At 39.8% G+C, this 26,422-nt stretch overlaps 1 protein-coding gene and 1 pseudogene across 3 annotated transcripts in view; both read right to left on the bottom strand.

Annotated features, from left to right (window-relative positions):
* The window catches only part of SUPT3H (SPT3 homolog, SAGA and STAGA complex component), a 496,390-nt gene that overhangs the window by 339,863 nt on the left and 130,105 nt on the right, over positions 1–26,422 (bottom strand). The gene's annotated exons all lie outside the window — the stretch shown is intronic.
* Positions 19,312–19,410, bottom strand: LOC127493322 (U6 spliceosomal RNA; annotated as a pseudogene).

Genomic DNA, 26,422 nt, shown 5'->3' with positions numbered 1-26,422 from the left:
CCTCTAAGCCAAACACCTACAACTGTTTCAAATTCCTTAATACAAATTATTATCCAAAGAGTCTTCAAAAAGTTTGTGGAAAATGTATATTATGAGAAAACAATGCATAGATTTCAAAAACTTTTGTATCAAAATGAATTTGTCTTTTAATCCCATTTTCCCATGAACTTTTTTTTTATTTCGTAAATATAAATTTCCAAAGTACAGTTTATGGATTACAATGGCTCCCCCCCCATAATTTCCCTCCCACTCACACCCATCCTATCTCCCGCTCCCTCTCCCATTCCATTCACATCAAGATTCATTTTCAATTCTCTTTATATACAGAAGATCTATTTAGTATATATTAAGTAAAGATTTCATCAGTTTGCAACCACACAGAAACACAAAGTGAAAAATACTGTTTCAGTACTAGTTACAGCATTACTTCACATTGGACAACACATTAAGGGCAGATCCCACATGAGAAGTAAGTACACAGTGACTCCTGTTGTTGACTTAACAATTTGACACTCTTGTTTATGATGTCAGTAATCTCCCTAGGCTCTAGTCATGAGTTGCCAAGGCTATGGAAGCTTTTTGAGTTCACCGACTTCAATCTTATTCTGACAGGGTCACAGTCAAAGTGGAAGTTCTCTCCTCCCTTCAGAGAAAGGTACCTCCTTCTTTGATGGCCCCGTTCTTTCCACTGGGATCTCACTTGCAGAGATCTTCCATTTAGGTCTTCTTTTTTTTTTTTTTCCCCAGGGTGTCTTGGCTTTCCATGCCTAAAATACTCTCATGGGCTCTTCAGCCATATCTGAATGCCTTAAGGGCTGATTCTGAGGCCAGAGTGCTGTTTAGGATATCTGCCATTCTATGAGTCTGCTGTGTATCCCGCTTCCCATGATGGATCGTTCTCTCCCTTTTTGATTCTATCAGCTAGTATTAGCAGACACTAGTCTTGTTTACATGATCCCTTTGACTCTTATATCTATCAGTGTGATCAATTGTGAACTGAAATTGATCACTTGGACTAGTGAGATGGCATTGGTACTTGCCACCTTGATGGGATTGTATTGGTATCCCCTGGCATGATTCTAACTCCACAGTCAGCCACTCCTTGGAATTTACACAAAGGAAATGAAATTGGCAAACAAAAAAGCTGTCTGCACATTAATGTTTACTCCAGCTCAATTCACAATAGCTAAGACCTGGAACCAACCCAAATGCCCATCAACAGTAGACTGGATAAAGAAATTATGGGACATGTACTCTATAGAATACTATACAGCAGTCAAAAACAACGAAATCCTGTCATTTGCAACAAGATGGAGGAATCTGGAAAACATTATGCTGAGTGAATTAAGCCAGTCCCAAAGGGACAAATATCATATGTTTCCCTGATCGGTGACAACTAACTGACCACCAAACGGGAAACCTGTTGAAGTGAAATGGACACTATGAGAAACAGTGACTTGATCAGCTCTTGTCCTGACTGTTGATATACAATGTAATACTTTATCCATTTTAGTATTTTCTCTTTGTTTTGTTCTAGAACTATTGGTTGAACTCTGTGATTAACACACAATTATTCTTAGGTGTTTAAATTTTAACTGAAAAGTGATCCCTGTTAAATATAAGAGTGGGAATAAGAGAGGGAGATGTACAATTTGAGACATGCTCAATCGGACTTGCCCCAAATGGTGGAGTCAGAATCGTGCCAGGGGATACCATGAACTTTTTTAAAAAATAGACTCTATAGGAGGCCGGCATTGTGGTGTATTGGGCTAAGCCTCTGCCTGTGGCACCAGCATCCCATATGGGTGCCAGTTTCTGTCCCAGATGCTCCTCTTCCAATCCAGCTCTCTGTTACGGCCTGGGAAAGCAGTAGAAAATGGTCCAAGTGCTTGGGCCCCTTTACCCACATGGGAGACAAGGAAGAAGCACTTGGTTCCCTTTCGGATTGGCCTAGTGGATGGAAGACCTTTCTCTCTGTCTCTCCCTCTCTCTGTAACACAAATAAATAAATTAAAAATCTTTTTACTTATTTATTTATTTCTTATTTTTTTGACAGGCAGAGTGGACAGTGAGAGAGAGAGAGACAGAGAGAAAGGTTTTCCTTTTCCGTTGGTTCACCCCCAAACAGCCGCCGCGGCGGGCGCACCGCGCTGATCCGAAGTCAGGAGCCAGTTGCTTCTCGTGATCTCCCATGCGGGTGCAGGGCCCAAGGCCCTGGGCCATCCTCCACTGCACTCCTGGGCCACAGCAGAGAGCTGGACTGGAAGAGGAGCTACCGGGACAGAATCCGGTGCCCCAACCGAGACTAGAACCCAGGGTGCCGGCGATGCAGGCGGAGGATTAGCCTATTGAACCAGGGGATTAGCCTATTGAACTGCGGCGCTGGCCAATAAATTGAATCTTTAACATATAAATATATAATCTATGATCTTAATTAATGATGTTATATTACAGGTTATAATCCTATATATAATAGAAATACTTACAAAGATTAAATTATGCAAATAAATCATAATAAAATATGCTAAATATCTGGGTTGATTATATATTATATGATGGTACTTCACAAAATTAATGGAAAAATGAATTTAAAAGATAATTTTAGTTTTGTACAAAAAATTTTGATAACCACTATAGTTTTTTCATTATACACATTTCTCATGAACGAGCTCAAGACCTGTCTATGTACGAATTTCAAAAAATTATGTACCCAAATAAACATCTTATAAATTCAGTTTTCCATGAACTTTCTATAGTCCTCTAACATGTATATTAAATTTAAGATACACTGTACAAAAACAAATTTTTTGAAAAAATTTTGCAAAGAACCAAAGGCAGTTTCTTTCCTGTTAGAATTCATTTACAGGAATGAAAGTCAAACATAATATATAGACATAAAGTACAAATAAGTCACTAAAATGAATCAACATCATTCTTACTGTTCACTATTCTGAGGCTTTCCTGTTTCCACTATATTCCAGTCTACTAAGAATGCTGTCATTACCTATATATAACGAAGCAGTACCCCTAAGTAGCATGAAATTCTCTCAATGGGATTGTTAAAGGATCTACGATACTTCATGGTTTAAAGCAGAACAAACTACGACATGGTGAAAGAATGGTTCTCACTGTGTGGTTCTGTCACCACCCACACACAGCTAGTTCACTGCCATTACAAAAAAATAATGGCACCTTACAGTATTTGGCATCTGACTACCAGTTAATCTAAAAAATACATACCTACGTTACTATCATTTGACAAAAGGGCAACAGTTTATTTAAAGCTATACCCAAAAAGTTTTATTAAGCATTAAAAAAACAATTTCTTACTAATTGTAACATCTATCATTGCCACTACATTTTGACACAGCAAAAATATTATATTTTTGAACACACAAAACTTCCCACTCATTTAGTTATCGAGCTTTAAAAAATATAATCTGGGGGCCAGCATTGTGGCATAGCAAGTAAAGCTGCTGCCTGCAGTGCCAACATTCCATATGGGTACTGGTTCACATCCCGGCTGCTCCACTTCCTATCTAGCTCCCTGCTAATATTTTTGAGAAAGCAGTGGAAGATTGCCCAAGTCCTTGGGCCCCTGCACCAGCAAGGGAGACCCAGAAGAACCCCCTTGCTCCTGGCATCAGATCAGTCCAGCTCTGGCCATTGTAGCTATTTGGGGAGTGAACCAGTGGATGGAAGGCTTCTCTTTCTCTGCCTCTGCCTCCTTGCAACTCTGCCTTTCAAATAAATAAGTAAATCTTAAAAATATGTATATATTCGGCCGATGCCGCGGCTTACTTGGCTAATCTTCCGCCTGCGGCACCGGCATCCCAGGTTCTAGTCCCAGTTGGGGCACTGGATTCTGTCCTGGTTGCTCCTCTTCCAGTCCAGCTCTCTGCTGTGGCCCGGGAGGGCAGTGGAGGATGGCCCAGGTCCTTGGGCCCTGCACCCACATGGGAGACCAGGAGGAAGCACCTGGCTCCTGGCTTTGGATCGGCGCATCATGCCGGCCGTAGCAGCCATTTGGGGGTGAACCAACAGAAGGAAAACCTTTCTCTCTGTCTCTCTCACTGTCTAACTCTGCATGTCAAAAAAAAATATATATATATATATATAATCTATACTCTGAGAAGAGATTTTTATGATCTTCACTAACAAGGCCAAAAGAACATTTAGACAAATATACCATCTTATTTAATCTACATTTTATGAATTTTTTATACATCCTAATTTTCAAGGTTCAGGTTCAACATCAAATCATTACAGAGAGCTGCTGTGTTAAGCTTTATTTCTGACCCAAGCAATCAATTACACAAAATAACTTATGACTTACTAAAATCATAACTTAGAGATGCTTTTGTCTGCTTCACTGATGGAAAAAGATTAACCAACTCAAATTTCTACTTTCTTTCTTCTTCTATCTTCCTCTTCCTTATCACAAAAAAAATGATTATTCAATAGAGGAGGAGGATGGGTTCCAGGAGCCCAGCCTATTTCCTGATGCCAAAATCCACGATGTTTAAGTCCCTATATCTCTATCAAAGAAACACACATAAGCAGACTCCCATGGGCTGGTCCACTACCTGAACATCTACAGCCTCTGGTTGGGGGCCAAAGCTAGAAACTCAATTACTGGAGCCATCACAACTGTTTCCCAGCATCTGTTTTAACAAAAGCTATAATTAGAAGTGAAGCCAGGTGTCAAACTCAGGCACCTGAGGATGTGAGATTCAGCTGTCTTAACCAGCAACTTAACCACCAGGTCAACACAGGCCCTACATTCCAGATACTTTAAATCATCCCCAGATTACTTTTTTTTTTTTTTTTTTTTTAAGATTTATTACTGGGCCAGCATTGTGGTGCAGCGGGTTAAAGCCCCAGCCTGCAATGCCGGCATCCCATATGAGCATCAGTTCAAATCGCAGCTGTTCCTCTTCAAACCCAGCTTTCTGCTATAGCCTGGGAAAGCAGTGGAAGATGGCCCAAGTCCTTGAGCCCCTGTACCCACGTGGGAGACCCAGAAGACGCTCCTGGCTCCTGGCTTCGGATCAGCTCAGCTCTAGCCATTACAGTCATTTGTGGAGTGAACCAGAGGAATGGAAGACCTCTTTCTCTCTCTGGCTCTACTTCTCTCTGAATTCTGTCTTTCAAATAAATAAAATGAATCTTTAAACAAAAATATTTATTTACCAAAAGATATATATTTATCTTATATATATATATATCCATATATATGGAGAGAGACAGAGAGAGATCATCCGCTGGTCTACTCCTCAAATAGCTGCAACTGTCATAGCTGGAGCCAAGAGCCTCCTCTGGGCCCTCAGTGTGGGTACAAGGGCCCAAGCACCCAAGCCATCCTCCACTGCTTGCCTAAGCACATTAGCAGGGAGCTGGATTGGATATGGAGCAGCTAGGACACACAGGGGCCCAAATGGGATGGCCCCACTTACTATGCCTGCTCTTGTAGATTACTTATAATACCTAATACAATATAAATGTTATATAAAGTAGTGTTTATTGTTTAGGGCATAATCACAATATAAAAGTATATATGTTCAGTTCAGTTAAGACTTAACTTCTTGGGGCTGGCACCAAGTAGCCTAAGCCTCTGCTTATGGCACCAGCATTCCATATGGGTGCCAGATCATGTCCTGGCTGCTCCTCTTCTGATCCAGCTTCCTGCTAATGTACCTGGGAAAGCAGTGGAAGATTGCCCAAGTACTTGAGCCCTGCACCCAAGTGGGAGATCTAGAAGAAGCTCCTCCTGGTTCCTGGCTTTGAATCGTTGTAGCTCTGGCCATTGCAGCCATTTGAGGAGTGAATCAGTGGATGGAAGACCTCTCTCTCTGTCTCCCTCTCTCTGTAACTCACCTTGCAAATGAATCTTAAAAAAAAAAAAAAAAAAAAAAAAGACTGAATCTCTTTTCCAAATAATTCTGACCTGTCTGAATCCAGGAAGCAGAACCAGTAGACACAGAGAGCTCACTACTGGTTTTTTCAAGCCCTATAAGTGTCTTAGAGATTTCTCTCAATTATTTCATTAAGAGTGCATGAGGTGTGGGAGTTTTGCCTAGACTAAGGTGCCAGTTTACGATGCCCTGAATCTACTGGGCAGGGTGTCTGGATTTGAATTCTAGACTCAGCTCTACTTGGCAGCTTTTTGCCAATACAGACCCCAAGAGACAGCTGGTGATGGCTCAAAAAGTTTGGTCCTTGTCACACACGACAAAGACCTGGATTGAGTTCCCAGCTCCTGGCTTCAGCATAAGGCACAACTGTGCTGTTGTATTTGGGAAGTGAATCAATGGAAAGGAGATGACTGTCTCTGTCTCATTCTCATAAATATATATATATATATACACACACACACACATACATAAGGTACATGACAAAAATACACTTCAGACTGCTTTAGAATAAAATACATAATTTAAAATATTTTATTCTCACCACATTATTATATATGTATGGAAATTCGCTGCACCCTCACATCAAACACAATTGCAAAAGAAAAAAGAAAAAAAAAAAAGACACACAACCTTCCATCTCCCCCTCCACAACTATTTGTGGTGGAACTAAAATTCGCCACTAAAACATTTCCTTCTCTACTAAGAAGTGACTAGCGTGAAGGAGTTTGTTTAGTGTAACTGGGTAAACAGGGAAGATAAATACAATAAGGTGAAAAATTAACCTAAACACTGTCATCCTCATGGGACCCCAATATGTTAAGTTGATCATCGACAAATAAAAGTCATGTAGCTACTGAGTACTTACAAAGTGCCTATTTGTGTGCCCCTTACACATATTATATAATTTCATCTTCTTGATAATTCTACATATTACTATAACTTCAAAACAAATCAAATCCAGAAAACAGTGATCTCCTTCAACTGAGTGTATTTAAACTACAAATTTTATTTCAGAAAAGTATTCCTATTTTAAGGAAACTAAATTGTTTTAAATTGTTTTCTGCCACTGCTGGGCAGACACTATGACTCTAAGGATATAATTTATACATACATAAATAAAACTTGTTTACTCAAATACAGAAAAAAATAAAATCTGATATCTGCAAGATGACTGCATGTGTTGTGCTGTTAAAGAGGCTTATATGTAATTTAATGATTGCTAGCTTATAAAATGAAAGAATACAAAAATACTCTCCACTTATGCAACCATCAAACCTATTTAATTAAGGAAGAAGGAAACAGTGAAAGAAAATTTCCTTTAAAATCTGAAGACCAATATTCTTTCTCCATCTACATAATTATTCCCAGAAGGCCGAGTTTTGTCATCATAGAAAAATAGGTTCATACTATGATTAGACTTAAAGGACAATTTAATGATGGGAGACACTAGCATGAGAAAAGAGAAGAACTGTGGTACAGTAGTTAACCCTCTGCTTGGAAAAGCCCTGCTGCCATTGCTGCTACTCTACTCCTAAACCTGCCTCCTGCTCACATGCCTGGAAACCCAGTAATTGAATGGTCAAGTGCTTGAGGCTCTGCCGTCCTTGTGAGAGCCCCAGATGGAGTTCCTAGTTCCTGGTCTAGGCTTGGTCCAGCCCAACTGCTGTGAGGATTTGGGGAGTGAATCAGCACATGAAAGATCTCTTTCGCTCCCTGTTGCTTTCCTTCTAAGTCACTCTGCCCTTCCAATAAACAAACAGAGAAAGAGAAAAGTTTCTGGAATTAACATTCTTCAGAAAAAGTATTTAAGATATCCTGTGAAAAATATACTCTTTCTGAAGTAGGAAATTTTTAATATTTATAAAAAGTTCATTAATATGATGATTCCTTAACTCTGTGCATAACCCTTTCACACTATTTTTAACTTATTTAGCAGATCTCAGAATACATAAATACATAAATGATTATCATAAAACTAGATATTATCCATAAAAATCACTTGCTCCTAAGTATTAGCTTTTTCTACTAGTTTTTTTTTTTTAAGATTTATTTATTTACTTGAGAGTCAGAGTTACAGAGAGAGGAAGAGACAGAGAGAGAGGTCTTCCATCTGCTGCTTCACTCCCCAATGGCCACAGCAGCTGCAGCTGGGCCAATCTGAAGCCAGGAACAAGGAGCTTCTTCCGAGTCTCCAACACCGATGTAGGGGCCCAAGCACTTGGGCCACCTTCTGCTTTCCCAGGTCATTAGCAGGGAGCTGGATCAGAAGTAGAGCAGCCAGGGTTCTGACAGGCATCCACTGGAATGATGGCATCGCAGGTAGAGGCTTAACCTACTACACTACAGTGCTGCCCCTTCTACTAGTTTTAAATTGTTTCCAAGCTTCCTCTAAAACCTGGATCTCCTTTTCCATTTTATGTTTCAGATTTAAAACTGACGTCATAATACTAGGTAAGAAAAAGTCTGACTGCACATCTGCTGGTTTCCCGTTGAGACAGGTTACTCAGATCCACTGCCAGCCTTATTTGTGAACAAGAAACAAGTAGGGAAGAAGAGTAAGAGAAGGATCAAAACATTAGTACCAGCTACTTCACTGGGCAAGTCAAGAGCAACTATTCCTTGAGGAAACATTTTGCTTGCCCAGATAAAGGAAGACACACAAATACATCAAGAACACAAGGGTAATACAATGCTTTCAGATGGGATAGGGACATGGTGGGAATAGGAATATATTAAAAAACAAAAACTTCTATATCTCACTTTTTACACAAAATAAGAAAGGGAGAGGGGTACTAAAGCAAACCCACACAGTCCTGTTGAGGCCAATTGGGGAGTGAACCAACGGATGGAAGACCTCTTTCTCTCTCTCTGCCTCTCCTCTCTGTGTGTAACTCTGACTTTCAAATAAATAAATACATCTTTTTTTAAAAAGTATACATGTTATTTTAAGAAAAAAATATTTCTATGAAACTGCCTTGTAAACTAAATAACCAAACACCATGTTATGAACACTAACAAATAGTTTTCAGATCTGAAAAGCTTATATCATTGCTAATTGGAAAAGTGCCATCACATATACTACATAAAGATGTCTACCTTATTAACAGCACTACCAAAATTCAGAATAAGTTCTATGTTGAAATCTGGGAATTCTGAGTGACATTACTGAGAAACATGTTTGCATATATTAATTTGAATATCACTGAAAAATGGCAGCCTTTTAGAATTTACAAATGTAATAATATATACATTTGATTAATTTTTATATACACAGGAAAATTAGAAGTATCTTCTAAAATGATAAGTTATATACATTATACTGAATTTAATACATGGAAAACAGTTACCACTTTTATGAAAAACTAACAGAAAGCATATCTGACCTAAGTTTTAAGTGACATAATCTATAAAAATTTTGTTGCCCTTTTCTTCACAAAAAGGCTATTAAAACAAACAACTACTTCCTACCTATATATACACCATAAACTTTAATAAACAGAAATCCATATAACATATACAACTATAACTATATGTACAATGTGCTTACAAAATTTGTGCAAAATGAAGTTAATTTTTGAAGCTGCCTTGTGCATATGTATGTATGAAGCAAATCAAATTAAGGGTTCCAGGTACTAGGATGGTGGGAATATAAAGGTGAAAAAGTGGACTATGGCTGGACAGGAGAATTAAGAAAATGGAGGCCGGCGCCGCGGCTCACTAGGCTAATCCTCCGCCTAGCGGCGCCGGCACACCGGGTTCTAGTCCCGGTTGGGGCGCCGGATTCTGTCCCGGTTGCCCCTCTTCCAGGCCAGCTCTCTGCTGTGGCCAGGGAGTGCAGTGGAGGATGGCCCAGGTGCTTGGGCCCTGCACCCCATGGGAGACCAGGAAAAGCACCTGGCTCCTGGCTCCTGCCATCGGATCAGCGCGGTGCGCCGGCCGCAGCGCGCCGGCCGCGGCGGCCATTGGAGGGTGAACCAACGGCAAAGGAAGACCTTTCTCTCTGTCTCTCTCTCTCTCACTGTCCACTCTGCCTGTCAAAAAAATTAAAAAAAAAAAAAAAAAAAAAAAGAAAATGGAATAGATTAAATTGATTTTAAAGAAGAAGGTAGACTGGGAGTTAGCTGTCACCTTGAGAAAAGAGGACTGTGACAAAGAAACAGAATATGACAAACTCGCAGAGTCAGCAGAAATGGAAGAAATCATCTGAGAAAAGAGGACTAGTTTAAAGAGAATGGAATATTATTAAGAAAAAGCAAAGTAAATTTGTCCAGAAGAATGAAACAAAGAATAGGCTCCTTCAAGGAGTTAGAAAGCAAATCACTACTCAGGAAGGACCACACAAAGGAGAAGGCATTACTCTATCTAGTAAAATATAGTTAATAACAAACCTACCTATTAAATATATTATGCCTATAGCATTCTAAATAACATTCTAGACAGTGCTACTTGTGGAAACTGCAGAGCAACCTTTTCTAAGTAATTTTTTTTTAATTTATTTATTCATCGGAAAGCCAGAACTACAGAGAAATCTTCATCCACTGGTTCATCCACAGATGGCAGCAATGCCCAGGCCTGGGCCAGGCTGAAGCCAGGCACCTCGAACTTCATCCAGGTCTCCTATGTGAGTAGCAGGGGCCCAAACACCTGTGCCATTTTCCACTGCTTTTCTAGGCCATTAGCAAGGAATTGGATTGGGAAGTGGAGCAGCCAGGACATGAACTGACACCCATAAGAAATGCCAGCATTCCAGGTTTTGCCAGCTATGCTACAATGCCAGCCCCATAAATTTTTTATTTTAGAACAGTTTTAGATTTATATAAGTTGTGAAGTAGAACAAAGAGTCTCCATATACTTCACACACACCTTCCCTTATTATTAACATATTATATTTGTCACAATTGATAAACCACATTCTGTTTCCCTGTTTACTAACATCTCATGTTAGTATGATTTAACTGTCACAATTAATGAAGTACACCCAGCTTCCCTGATCAGTTCTTATCCAAACTCTCTCTTTCATCCCTTCTAGCGTCTAGTAATCACCATTCTGTGTTTACATTAAGGGTTTCGGTTTTTTGGATTTTTGAGAAAGAACACATAAGAAAGAACATGCAGTATTTGTCTTTTTGTGTCTGGCTTATTTCAGTTAACATGATGCCCTCCAGTTTCATCCATTCTGCTACAAATGACAGGTTTTCATTCTTTTTTATGGCTGAATAGTATTGCACTATGTATATACATACCATATTTTTTTTTAAATATTCCTCTGTTTAGTTTTTTATTTTCTGGATCAGATCTGATTTCAGATTCTCTGCTTTGATGCATCCCTTCTTTATTATTATTATTTTTTTAATGACAAGTAGATTTATAGACAGTGAGAGAGAGAGAGAGACAGAAAAAAAGGTCTTCCTTCTATTACCATATTTTCTTTATCTACTCTTCTGATAATGCACACCTTGGTTCACTCCATGTCTTGGTTATCAGAGACCTAAATGTTAAGACCTGAAACCATGAAATTGCTAGAAGCATAGGGGAAATACTTCCCAAGACCCTAGTGTAGATAATGAGGTTTTTTTTTTTTTTTTTAACATTTATTTTCCTTCAAAGGCAGAGTAAGAGAAAGAGAGAGAGAGAGAATCTTCATGCCTCAAATGGCCTCGAGAGCCAGTACTAAGCCAGGCAGAAGCTAGGAGCCTTGAAATACATCCGGAGTCTCCAATGTGCATGGCATGGGCCCCAACATTTGGGCCATCTTATACTGCCTTACTAGACACATTATCAGGGAGCTGGATTGGAAGTAGAGCAGCTAGGACTTGAACCTGAACTCATACAGGATGCTAGCGCTGCAGATAGCAGCTTACACACTGTACCACAGCACCAGCCCCAACTTAGAGTTTTTTGGTAATACCCCAATAAGCAACAAATTTAAAGGAAATAGTCAATAGAGTATAGAGGCATCTGACAGAATCAGAGAAAATATTTGCAAAATATGCATCCAACAAAAGGTTAATATCCAGATTACATCAGGAACTCAAAAACACTCATTAAAAACAAAAATTAATCCAGAGACCTTAGCTGTGGCATGGCGGGTTAAGCCATGTCCTGTGAAACAGGCATCCCATACAGGAGCCGGTTAGTGTGTCTGCTGCTCTACTTCAGATCCAGCTCCCTGCTAATGAGTTCAGGAAAGCAGGGGAGGCTGGCCTAATTCCTTGCGCCTCTGAATCCATGAGGAAGACCAGGAAGAAGTTTTTGGCTGCTGGCTTCAGATCAGCCCAGCTCTTGCAATTGTAGTCATTGGAGAGTGAACCAGTGGATGGACGATCTCTCTCCCTCTCTCTCTGTAACTCTGCCTTTCAAATAAAAAAATCTTTAGGAAAGAACTAATCCAGAAATGGGCAAATGACATGAATAGACATATCTATAAATAAATAAACAATTAAATAAAAATGGCCCAAAATACATGATAAAAAAAAAAGATCAACATCACTAGCCATGAGGAAAATGCAAACCAAAACCACAATGAGATATAACCTTACCTACTGGAATGGACAGTATCAAAATGAAAGAAACAAATCCTGACAAGATTCAGGCTCCTTGTTTACTTTTGACTGATTACCATTTAAATCAGGAATGGCAGGGGCATCATCATAAGAAGCCATTACCAACCACTCACAGAACATTTTCCTAACTGAAGTATAAAGAACCAATATTTATCTTAACTCCTACTTCTATATAAAAATAAAAAGCAGTGCAGACTTAAATAGGAAAATATGATGCTGTTACTCCCTATGAAACCAAAATACTATATTGGGACCTTAGCTTCCACCACTATCGCCACATGGTCCAGGAAGGAAGTGTGTTATAGTAAAATGAACAGTCATAAAATGTGGCTCTGCCCCAACTCACCCCACCAACCCTGACTATTCATTCTCTTTAATTTAAAAGAAAGGAATGAAATGTGTCGGTTTCAAAATTCCCTACCAATTCTAAACACCTACATGATTTTAAGCAGACACTTGATCACTTTTCAGTTAAGTTTCAACACTTAAGAATAATTGTGTATTGATTACAGTATTCAACCAAAGGTATTAAGTAGAACAAACAAACAAAAAAAAGTGATCGCTGTTAAATATAAGAGTGGGAATAAGAGAGGGAAGAGATGTGCAATTCGGGACATGCTCAAACTCACTTACCTCAAACAGTAGAGTTAGAAACATACCAGGGGATTTCAATTCAATCCTATCAAGGTGGCATGTACCAGTGCCATCTCACTAGTCCCAGTGATCAATTTCTGTTCACAATTGATCATAATGATAGGACTAAGAACCAAAGGGATCACATAAACAAGAATAGTGTCTGCAAATACTAGCTGATAGAATAAAAAAGGGAGAGAACGATCCATCATGGGAAGCAAGATACACAGCAGACCCATAGAATGGCAGATGTCCTAAACAGCACTCTGGCCTCAGAATCAGCCCTTAAGGCATGCGGATCTGGCTGAAAAGCCCATGAGACTATTTCAGGCATGGAAAGCCAAGACACTCTGGGGGAAAAAAAAAACCTAAATGAAAGATCTCCACAAGTGAGATCCCAGTGGAAAGAACGGGTCATCAAAGAAGGAGGTACCTTTCTCTGAAGGGAGGAGAGAACTTCCACTTTGACCATGGCCTAGTCTAAATATGAAAAGAGTCGGTGAACTCAGGGGGCTTCCATAGCCTTGGCAGCTCATGGCAAGAGCCTAGGGTGATTACTGATGCCATAAACAAGAGTGTCAATTTGTTAAGTCAACAACAGGAGTCACTGTGCACTTACTCCTCATGTAGGATCTTTGTCCTTAGTGTGCTGTACATTGAGATTTAATGCTATAACTAGTACTCAAACAGTATTTTTCACTTTATGTTTCTGTGTGGGAGCAAACTGTTGAAATCTTTACTTAATGTATGCTAAACTGATATTCTATATATAAAGATAATTGAAAATGAATCTTGATGTGAATGGAAGGGGAGAGGGAGTGGGAAAGGGGAGGGTTGCGGGTGGGAAGGACGTTATGGGGGGGAAGCCATTGTAATCTATAAGCGGTACTTTGGAAATTTATATTCATTAAATAAAAGTTAAAAAAAATAAACAGACACTTGAATAAAAATTCTAAGATTTCCAGGGATGCTCTATCTAGGAATTGAATCCAGAGGACTTACTTCATTTCATTCAATCAGTAATTTTTTTTCCAATAAGTAAAAAATAATTTCTTTTAAGATTTATTTACTTTGAAAGTCAGAGTTACAGGGCGAGGGGGAGAGACAAGAGAAGGAGAAAGGGGCTGGCGCTGTGGCGTAGCTGGTAAAGCCACCACTTGCAGTGCCGGCATCCCATATGGGCACCGGTTCATGTCCTGGCTGCTCCACTTTTGATCCAGCTCTCTGCTGAGGCCTGGGAAACCAGCAGAAGATGGCCCAAGTCCTTGGGCCCCTACACCCACGTGGGAGACCTGGAAAAAGACCCTGGATCCTGGCTTGATTGGCACAGCTCCGGCCATTGCAGCCAACTGGGGAGTGAACCAGTGGATGGAAGACCTCTCTCTCTCTCTCTCTGCCGCTCCATGTCTCTCTGTTAACTCTAACTTTCAAATAAATAAATAAACCTTAAAAAAAAAAAAAAAAGGAGAGGGGGAGAGACAGAGGCAGAGAGAGGGAAAGAGTGTGAGGGCACATGCATCTGCTGATTTACTTCACAGATAGGAACAACAGTCAGCGTTGGTCCAGGCCAAAGCCAGGAGCCATGAGCGTTATCCAGGTCTCCCATGTGGGTTGCAGGGGCCCAAGCAAATGCAGCATCCTCTGCTGCTTTCCCAGGTACATTAGCAGGTGTGGGGAGCAACTCGGACTAGACTGTTACTCGAATTAAGACTTATTCTATGCATCTGCTCTCCCACAATATGGCGCTGGGAGAGGAGTAAACAGCTTCTACGCAGCTGCCTCTCGCCAACTTGAGTGATGACCTGCAGGAGCTGATCCTGCTCCTGATTGGAGGAGAGCAGCGTACTCGGCGTGTGGGTAGCAGAGTTGGGATTGGTGGAAGAGGACTATAAAGGAGGAGAGAGACAACATGCACCAGGAACATCTATCTGAAGGAACACCTGTGCAGCCCCCGAGAGAGCTGGCCGGCGGTGTGCCGCTCCCCTGCGGAAGTGGGGAAAGTGGCAGGGGGAACCGCCCTTCGACGGAGGTTGAAGGGTCGGTAGCCAACCCGGGAAGAACCAGCAGGGTTTAGTGTCGTTCCTCCGGGAAGAGGGGGAGCGACAAGCAGGGACAAGCAGGGAGCTGGATCAGAGTTAAAGCAGCTGGGACTTGAACTGACGCCCATATGGGATGCCAGCATCGCAGGAGGCAGTTTACCTGCTATACCACAATACCAGGCCCCAATCTTTAAATTTTAAAGAAATTTCTACGTGTCAGAAACACTAGAGATAACAGACTTTCAAAGATTCTGATTTTAGGAAATGTATATCCTAGTGAAGAAGACACATAATAAAACAAGTGGATGAACCGATACATATTAGTAGGAATGTGATTGCTATGTTTTTGAAAGAGTAAGAAAACAAATGTGGCTACAATGACATAAGCATAGGTAAGAAACACATGAGATGTAACTGAGAGATAGCTGGGATCAGATAATGTACAATAGTATAAGAACTTAAAAAACTATATATAAAATATATAAATATGAAAACTATATATAGAGAGAGAGAGAGAAAGGGAGGGGGAGGGAGAGAGGGGAGAGGGAGAGGGAGGAAGGGTGGGAGGGAGGGAGGGAGGGAAGGAAAGAGAGAGAACCATGTGCCAAAGACTAAGAATATTTGGAATATTTACCTTTTTAAAATTTTCATGGCAACCATGTGAGATTATTGTGTAGATGAGGAAACTAACACACAGAGATGCTTAAAAACCTACCAGAGATTGCACAAGTAGAATATTTAAAAACTGAGATTTCTTTTAACACAAGTAGTCTGGCTCCCTTGTCTCTGTTCCTCTTCCTAAAAGCAGCAGAAATACTCATCAGTAAAAATTACACTTTAGAAAGATACTGGAGTTAGGCAGTAGTAGGCTGATTTAAAGAAATCATAAAGATGCAGGTCAAAGAATTTACTGATAAACTAAATATCAAGTATAAAGGAAAGATGCTAAGACATTCGACATCAAATTGAGATTTCATAGAAAAAGAAGGAAACTTGGAGAGAATGAAGAATGTTGTTTTAAACTACTGAACATCTAAATGAAGATGTAGGGTAGGCAACTGAATAGTCTAGAAATCAGGAAAGAGGTATGGAGGAAAATACAACTTTGTCAGCAGCATATAAGTGGCCTTTAAAGGTATTTGAAAGAATGATATGACCAAAAGAAAGACTATAGATAATGTACATTGTAGACAGTAAAGATTCTAGAAATAGAAAACACTTATTTTCCTAAGCAATATTTTATAAGCACTGAGATTATCTTTTGAAAATTCAACAGGCTATTTCAAAAAACATAGGTATTTTTGTTATAGTATATCTTGTAAGGGCTATATTCTCAAAAACATTAACTCCGCAAAGTACACAGACAGTACTGGGGTGTAGAAAAAAGGAAACAGACATAAGAACAGACCCAAGTTTCACTGTTGGCTAAATACAGAATTCTTCCCTATTCTGAGTTAGACTTCATGTGATGTTTTAAGGATAATGTAAAAGAAATAACAAAGCAATTCTCAGTACTAAGATTTATAAAACTTAATTTATGACCAACAGGCATAATCCCCAAATATCAAGGCAACATCCCAAATTTATCTTTAGCCCATACTGCCTAGAAACAAAATTGTAGTGATCCTGAAAACTGACATTACTTATTGTATTAGGAATCCTGGTGAAAAGTGATAAACGCATTTTATCTAGGGCCTATAAACAAGCCTCAGAATAGACAGGCAGACAACTACTCCCAAAAGGAGTGTTCTGATTCTTTTTATTACTTTCCTGGGTACTGTGGTACTGTGGTGCAATCCAATTACAACCACATCCTAAAATAAGAATTCAATAACAACCTCAATTCCTGGTTAATCCCAAAACATTTTTTACTTGATTCACAAGCAGAAAAAGCCAAGTTTCTTTCTAATCCATTTAAGTAGCTGGAGGCATCAAAAAGTAAGGTTTAATTTATTTTAACTAAAATTATATAGATGCATTAAAAACCAAAGGATAAAAAAGATAAAATATGCAACATTAATCAAAAGAAAGCTAAAGTAGCTAAATGGATATTATATAAAATTTACTTCAGTACAAGAGAAATTACAAGGAATAAAGAATGTTACTTCACTATGAAGATATGAAAATTCTAAACATATGCACCTAACAACAGAGCTTCAAAATACATAAAGCAAACACTTACTAAAGTGAAATGAGAAATAGATAAATCCATACTAAGACATGAAGAGTTCAACACCTTTATCTAAGTAATTTACATAACACCTCTATAGCAAAACAGCAAGGGGAGGCCGGCACTCTGGCATAGTGGGTAAAGCTATCACCGGGCACCAGCATCCTGTATAGGCACCAGTTCGAATTCTGGCTACTCCATTTCCTATCCAGCTCCCTGCTAATGAACCTGAGAAAGCAGAAGATGACAACCTAAGTTCTTGAGCCTCTGCACCTATGTGGGAGACCCAGAAGAAGCTCCTGACTCCTGGCTTCAGATCAGTCCAGCTCCAGCCATTGCAGCCATTTGGGGAGTGAACCAGCAGGTGGAAGATCTCACTCTCTCTTTCTGTCTCTCTGAGTCTCTGTAACTTTATCTTTCAAACAGATATATAAATCTTTTAAAAAGAAATAAATAAAAATAAGAAAGATCAGAAAACACTATCAAACAAGTTTAACTAAAAGGTAATAGAGGGGCCGGTGCTGTGCATAGTGGGTAAAGCTGCCGCCTGCAGTGCCAGTATCCCATATGAGCACTGGTTCGAGTCCCAGATGCTCCACTTCCAATCCAACTCTCTGCTATGGCCTGGGAAGGCAGTAGAAGATAGCCCAAGTCCTTGGGCCCCTGTACCTGTCTATGAGACCTGGAAGAAGCTCGTGGCTTTGGATTGGTGCAGCTCTGGCCAGTGCAGCCAATTGGGGAGTGAACCAGCAGATAGAACACCCCTCTCTCTCTGTGTAACTCTGACTTTCAAATAAATCTTTAAAAAAAGTTTTGATTATTTGGAGAATTTACCAGTTATCTTTCTTTTATTGATTACTTGTTTATGTTCATAGAACACACTATAATATTTTCTTTTATACACTAAAATATTTTCTTTTATATCTGTTAAGATTTGTTCGATGACCTTGAATATGATATATCTTGGTGAATTTTCAAGAATGTATATTTCATTGAACAGGATTTTTTTTTTGGTAGTAGTAGATTGGACTATTCTATTGCCTTTCTCTTTTTTTTGAGATTTATTGAAGCTATATCAATAGTTCATTCCTTTTTTTATTGCTATTTTTTTTTTTTTTTTGGACAGGCAGAGTTAGACAATGAGAGAGAGAGAGAGAGAGAGAGAGAAAGGTCTTCCTTTTTCCATTGGTTCACCCCCCAAGTGGCTGCTACGGCCAGCGCATTGCGGCTGGCGTGCTGTGCTGATCCAAAGCCAGGAGCCAGGTGCTTCCTCCTCTCCCATGCAGGTGCAGGGCCCAAGCACTTGGGCCATCCTCCACTGCACTCCCGGGCCACAGCAGAGAGCTGGCCTGGAAGAGGAGCAACCGGGACAGAACTGGCGCCCTGACAGGGACTAGAACCCGGGTGCCGGTGCCACAGGTGGAGGATTAGCCTATTGAGCCGTGGCGCCGGCCTATTGCTGACTATTCTATGGTATGAATGTACCAGTTTGTTAAGGCACTACTTGTTGAGGGACATTTGAATTATTTTTCATTTGGGGCAATTATAGAGTTGCTATTTATGTACACGTTTTTGTGTGTACTGTTTTCATCCTTTTGTACACTTTTTTTACCCACTGTGCCACAACACTGGCCCCATAATCGTAAATTTTAAAACACACCTCTTAGTAATCTATGACTCAGAATGGATCTCTTTACAGGTTTACAAAATATGTATTTCAATCTTTATTGACAGGCTGATAGGCGGAAGGACAGAGAAAACTTCTATCTACTGGTTGACCCCCCAAATGAGCAACATGGCCAGAGCTGGGTCAGGACTAAAGCCAGAGCTGTAAATTCAACCCACTTCCCCCATATGGATGGCGGGAATCCAAATATGTGTGCCTCCCAGGGTCTGCACTGGCAGGAAGCTAGAATTTGGAGCTACAGCAAGGAATTAAATTCAGCTACTAAGCCATGGCTGCAGGCATCTAAACCAGTGTTTTTTTTTTTTTAAATATGGAATGCTTCAAAAATTTGCCTGTCATCCTTGTGCAGGGGCCATGCTAATCTTCTATCATTCCAATTTTAGTACATGTGCTGCTAAACCAGTTTCTTAACTACTAAGCTAAATTCCTGCTCAAAGACATATTCTTAACTAAATGAAAATGTAAATTAAACATAGCAAAATTCATGAGATACACCTGAAGCAGAGCTAATGGGGAAATTTACACCATAAATGAACATACCAGAAGAGAAGAGGAAACCAATTAAGCTGCAACTTGCGAGTCTCAGCTTTCCATCCAGCTTCTTGCTAATGTGCTCTGAAAGGCAACAGATGATGGACCAAATACTTGAGTCCCTGCCACCCACATGGGAGAAAAGGATGGAGTTCCTGGCTCCAGCTTAAGCCTGGCCCCAACCTGGCTGTTGTGGATATCTGGGAAGTGAACCAGTTGATGGAAGATCTCTTGGCCCCTTCCCCACTCTCTCAATCACTCTGCTGTTCAAATATTTTCTAAATATTTAATATTTTATAAAAGAAGAAAAGCCTTAAAGCAATAATTAAACCTTTACTCTCTTTTTTTAAAGATTTATTTATTTGTTTGAAAGGCAGAGTTACAGAGAGAGAGAGGTGTTCCATCTGCTGGTTCTCTCCCGCAGATGGCCACAATGGCTGGAGCTGTGCCAATCTAAAAACTAGGAGCCAGGAGCTTCTTCCAGATCTCCCATGCGGGTGCAGGAGCCCAAGGACTACGGTCATCTTCAACTACTTTCCCAGGCCACACAGCACATAGCTAGCCAAAAATGGAGCAGCCAGGACTCAAAATGGGGTCCAAATGTGATGCCGGCACTGCAGTGGACAGCTTTACCTGCTACACCACAGTGCTTACCCCAAACTTTTACTCTTAGGAAAACTAAAAGGAAGAAAACAAAAGCAAGTAGAAGGAAAGCTGCAATTTCGAGCATCAGTTTAACTGAACAGAAACAGACAAAAATGAGTGAAACCAAAACCCATTTCTTTAATCAGATCAGTTAAATTGATCCTTTTCAATCCAATCTATGCAAGAAGTTTAAGAAAAGTTTTTCTCAAGAGACCCCACAGATGATAAAAGGGTAATAATGGAATATCATAAATAAATCTAAGAACATAGTATAGACAAATTATAAGAAATCGACCATTTATAAAATAAATTTTAAAAAGGGATCATTTGCGTAAAACAAACTTAAAATAAAAACCCATTGAAATAGACATGGACACCTGGAACAGTGCTTTTTTTTTTTTTTGAGGAGTCAACACAGCAAGCCCAGTGTTGTCCTTAGAAACGCATGAGTGAAAAGGTGGTCTTTGGCAGGCTCCTGGAAACTTAGCCTTTAGTGTGTTCCTCACATGACAAGGTTATTTTGCAGGATCTAAGCACTGAACCCCGATGTACTAGCTTGCCTAGAATTTTGTACAAACACTGTGACTTATCATAAACATCTGTTTGCTGTCTAAGAGTCAGGAATTTCATTAGTTGTTACTGCTCACGCAGGTGCCTACATTATCGGCCCTTAATCAAACAAAAACAAAAAACAAAAAACCCTGAACTTTAAGTCTGAAGCAGACTTCCCTGAATAGAAACATTGCCACATGTGTTCCCACACTTCCATGCTGATCTATCATAAATTACAGATGTGAGTACAACTAATATGTTGGGTGCTCTGAGTCCTAGCAAATCAGTGAATATGCAGAAGCTTATAGGAAACTATGACCCAAAATTGATCCATACATTTAAAGTGATCTCAAAAATATCAACCATATTTTTATAAACATAGACAAGTCAATTCTAAAAGCTTCATTCTGAAAACTACAGAAACTAGAATAACTAAAAAAAAGGAAAAAAAAACACACAAAGAACTATGTTTTGTCCTATTACAAATCCACAGTTTTAAAGAAAAATAGAAAAGGTTAGACTCAGAGATCAATGGAACAGAACAGAGGTTGCAGAAATAAACCCAAACACGGGACCTGCACTGTGGCTTAGCAGGTAAAGCTGCCACCTGCAGTGCCAGCATCCCATATAAGCGCTGGTTCCAGTGCCAGCTGCTCCACTTCTGATCCAGCTCTCTGCTACTGCCTGGGAAAGCAGTAGGAGATGGCCCAAGTCCTTGGGCCCCTGCTCCTGAATGGGAGACCTGGAAGAAGCTGCTGGCTCCTGGCTTTGGATCAGTGCTTCTCCAGCCATTGCAGCCATCTGGACAGTCAATCCACAGAAGGAAGACCTCTCTCTCTCTCTCTCTCTCTTCCTCTTCTTCTCACTCTGTATAATTATGACTTTCAAATAATAAATAAATCTTAAAAAAGAAAAGAAATAAACCCAAACAAATGTGGTCACTTGATTGTTTCCAGAGATGAAGCAGCAGACTTACTCACCTACAAACAGTGCTACAAAATCTGGATACTCATGCAGAAAAAGATGTAATCTTGACCTTACAAGAGGCCTTCAAACAGTCTATTGAAAATGCATATTATGGCTGGTGCTGCTGCTCACTAGGTTAATCCTCTGCCTGCGGCGCCGGCACCCCAGGTTCTATGCAAGAAGTCCCAGTTGGGGTGCCGGTTCTGTCCAGTTGCTCTTCTTCCGGTCCAGCTCTCTGCTGTGGCCGGGGAAGGCAGTGGAAGATGGCCCAAGTGCTTGGGCCCTGCACCCGCATGGGAGACCAGGAAGAAGTACCTGGCTCCTGGCTTCGGATCGGCATAGTGCACCAGCCATAGCGGCCATTTAGGGAGAGAACCAACGGAAAAGGAAGACCTTTCTCTCTGTCTCTCTCTCTCACTGTCTAACTCTGCCTGTCAAAAAAAAAGAAAACGCATATTATGAAAAAAAAAACTATCCATGGATTTGAAAATATCATTGCATGAAAATAAATGTATCTCCTAGAAGTTCCTTTTTTCCATGAACTCTCTGAAATACTTTTATATTTCACAACTTTCACAAATTAATTAAAAATGAACCATACATTTAAAAGTCAAACAAAAAATCTACAAAACTGCTACAAATAAAACACAAGGAAACAGTTGTTACTTTGGTTAATCAAAACATTCTTAGGAGGGGCCAGGGCTGTGGTGCAGCGCGTTAATGACCTGGCCTGAAGCGCTGGCATTCCATATGGGTGCCAGTTAGAGACCCAGCTGCTCCACTTCTGATCCAACTCTCTGCTATGGCCTGAGAAAGCAGTAGAAGATGGCCCAAGTCCTTGGACCCCTGCACCTGTGTGGGAGACCCGGAAGAAGCTCCTGGCTCCTGGCTTCGGAGCATTGCGTCCAATTGTGGAGAGAACCAACAGATGGAAGACACTTTCTCTCTCTCTCTCTCTGTGTAACTCTGACTTTCAAATAAATAAATAAATCTTTAAAAAAATTATTAGGTACAATACTAAAGTCATAATATATAAAAAGGAAATTGATAAACTGGACTTTGTCAAAATTAAAAACATTTGCTCTACAAAAGATGCTGTTCAAAGAATGAAAAGAAAAGCTACAGATTGGGAGAAAGCACTTTCAAATTATTTACTAGACAAAGGACTTCTACAAAACTGGTATCCTGAATACATTTTTTAAAAAAGCTCTTAAAATAAAAAAAAATAAGAAGAAAGCAAATAATTTAGTAAACAACCAAGAAAAAGTTTGAACATATACTTTATCAAAGTAGATTCACAGATGGTAAATAAGAACACAGAAAGACTCTCAACAGCATTTGTCATCTGGTAAATACACAATAAAATCACATTAAGATATGCCTTCACACCTATTAGAATGGTTAGATTAATTTTTTTAAAAAACAAAAACACTGACAATGCCAAACTACAAAAACTCTCATGTAATGCTGATATGAATGCAAAGTATGACAGTCATTATTGAAAACATTTGGCAGTCTCTAGTAAAACTCAGTATAAACCTATCATATGATCTGGCAATTATATTCACGGAATATTTAGCACTTAGAAATCACACAAATAGGGACAGGTATTGTGGCAAAATGTGTTAAACCTTTATTCAGTACAAGTGCATTCCATATTGGAGTGCTTGGTTTCAGTACAGACTACTCTCTGCACTTCTGATCCAGCTTCCTGCTAATGTGCCTCACAGGCAGCACAGAATGGCCCACCCATATGGGAAACCCAAATGGAGTTGCTGGCTCCCTGCTTTAGTCTAGCCCTGACTGTTGTGGGCACCTGGGAGTGAGCATCAGATGGAAAAGATTTTTATCTCTCTGTCTCTGTCTCTCCTTCTCCCCATCCCCATTATTCTGCCTTTCAAATAAATAAATAATCCTTTAAAAGAAGAGGAGGAGGAACAGAAGGAGAAAGAAACCACATAATATTTTTTCTAATTTTCCAAATGGAGACTTCAAAAAGTTTGGGGAGGAGTGGGATTTGGCACACCAGTTAAGAAACCACCAGGGATGAATACATGCCTTTTTGTAGTACATGGGTTCAAGTTCTGACTCTACTTTCAATTCCAGCTTCCTGCTACTGCACACTCTGGGAGGCAAAACAAACAGGATGAAAAGGAAATCAGAAGCAGAATAAATAAAGGAAGTAAAAAAAATTCATACAATCATAACAAATATTCTAGTAAGACATGATATTCCACCCATGAAAAGATCCAGTAAATTTTTAAAACATCAGTAAAATAAAAATTCTGATAAAAAAATCAGAAATTAAAATTATGACTTGAAGAATAACTTGACGACAAGCTTGAAGAATAAACTAGAAAATAATCTCCTAGAAAACAGAAGAAAATGAAAAATGAGATAGAAAATTTTTTTTTTTAAAGTTGAAGGGCCAGGCCGGCGCTGTGGCTCAATAGGCTAATCCTCTGCCTTGTGGCGCCAGCACACCGGGTTCTAGTCCTGGTCGGGGCGCCGGATTCTGTCCTGGTTGCCCCTCTTCCAGGCCAGCTCTCTGCTGTGGCCAGGGAGTGCAGTGGAGGATGGCCCAAGTCCTTGGGCCCTGCACCCCATGAGAGACCAGGAGAAGCACCTGGCCCCTGCCTTCGGATCAGTGCGGTGCGCCAGCCACAGCACACCTGCTGCGGCGGCCATTGGAGGGTGAACCAACGGCAAAGGAAGACCTTTCTCTCTGTCTCTCTCTCTCTCACTGTCCACTCTGCTCGTCAAAAAAATAAATAAATAAAAATAAATAAATGTGTTTTTTAAAAAAATAGTCCAAATAACATTTGAAAAAAAAAAGTTGAAAGGCCAGATTAAGAGACCTAGTAGTTGAAAAGTAGCAATTCCAGAAAGCTAAAAGAAAAAAAGGAAAAATAAAGAAAAATTATCAAAGAAATCTTCTAAGAACTAAAATGAAAATTTACCCAACAAAGTGGATGAACAATGGCTCATATCTAGCACAATATCATAAAAATTTCAGAAAATAACAGATAAAAGTTTCAAGAGTAAAGGAGAGAGAAGGTCACACAAAATTCCTCATGGATCAGGGGCCAGAGGACTACACTGTCACCTGCATGCCGCCATCCTGTATGAATGCTAATTCAAGTTACACCTGTTAGACTTATAATCCAGCTCCCTGATAATGAGCTTGAGAAAGATGTAAGTGTAAAATGGCCAAGTACTTGGACCCCTGTTACCCACAAGGGATACTCAGATGGAGTTCCAGGCTCCTGGCCCAGCCTCAGCCATTGTGGCCATTTGCGGAGTGGACTAGCAGAAGGAAGATTCTCTGTCTCTCTCTCTCTCTCTCTCTGCCTTTCAAATAAATAAACCCTTTTTTAAAAAGGTAGTTCAAAGGTTCAAAATATGAAGGTAAAATGATTTAATCTAAAAGTCTATTCTCAAATGATATGAGATTTATAGGCAAATTATCTGAAATGTACTATACTAGTACATATTAGCAATCATTAAGCTTGACCTTCAAATTTATATTGTCTATAATCTATCAACAACATTTAACACCTAAATCACATTTTCCTAAAACCAATCAGTGTCTCTTTAAACACATTCTAAATGACTATGAAGGGAAACTGCCAACAAAAGTGCTCATTGCCAGCACAAAGTCAAAGTAATGTTAAAAACTGGCAGTGGGGATCTCCAAACACAGCTGACTATAAAGAAAGTCATGGCTGTCATTTTCAATTTGAACAACAATCAACTGGCAAAATTTTCAAGCATTCAATAATCCTCTTTTAATAAAGAGTAAACTACAATTGGGAAATTAAAATGAGAAGAAAGATGTGAAAGACAACTTTTCCAGTAGAAAAAGATATGCCTCAATAAAACAGTTATGGGAACATGTAACCCAATTTTTATTCCAACTTCTTACCACCACAGAGGTAAGAATTCAGAGCAGAAGCATAAATACAGTGCACAAATAAGAACAAGATTTAAAAGTAAGAGAGTGAATATATATTCATGCATGACTGTAGGCAACTCTACCTAGAGACCCCCGTGACAAGTGGGCCAGAGAGTTGCCTATGAAGACAGAATGTGGGAAGAGGTCAAAGTAGGACCAACCAGGGAAGGAAGCCAAAAGGCAAAAATGGGGCTGCTCCCTTGTGTAACAGTCTCCTTTATGGGGTAGAGTGTGGTCCCTTAATTGAATATACTAAGGAGGTGGAGTTTGGCTGAAGTTTAGTGTGTGTGAGGCTTTCAGGGAGTTTCTTGGCACCTCTGTGTGGTGTTTAACTTCCGTACTGTCATCAGCTCCTGGTATAGGAGAAGCAGATGCACCATGAGAAAGTGGGCATACTGGATTGACATGTAAGGGGTGGAGTTACACTGCAGGGCTACAGACAGAAATTGTCAGAGAAATTTGGCAGCTGCCTATTCCTCCCATATCAATACTTCAAAGTATTTTCACATACCCCACATCCTAGTAAAACAAAGCCAGTTCTAGATCCATTGTAGTATTGACAAAAGCTAGAGAACTGAGTGAAGTATTCATTGCCTGATGACAAGTTTCAGAGCTTCAAAGACTCAGATATTGTTTGTAACTGTAAAAGAAAAGGTGCTAAAATAATAAAGGTTCTGTATAAGAACATAAACAAATCATTTTATCAAATATCAACTTCAGGGGTGGTCATTTAGCCTACTAGTTAAGATACCAAGTAGGACACCGG

The sequence above is a fragment of the Oryctolagus cuniculus genome, chromosome 5 (assembly GCF_051225735.1).
Source record: "Oryctolagus cuniculus isolate XC-2025 breed Fujian yellow rabbit chromosome 5, ASM5122573v1, whole genome shotgun sequence".
NCBI lineage: Eukaryota > Metazoa > Chordata > Mammalia > Lagomorpha > Leporidae > Oryctolagus > Oryctolagus cuniculus.
This window is presented reverse-complemented; position numbering and strand designations above follow the sequence as displayed.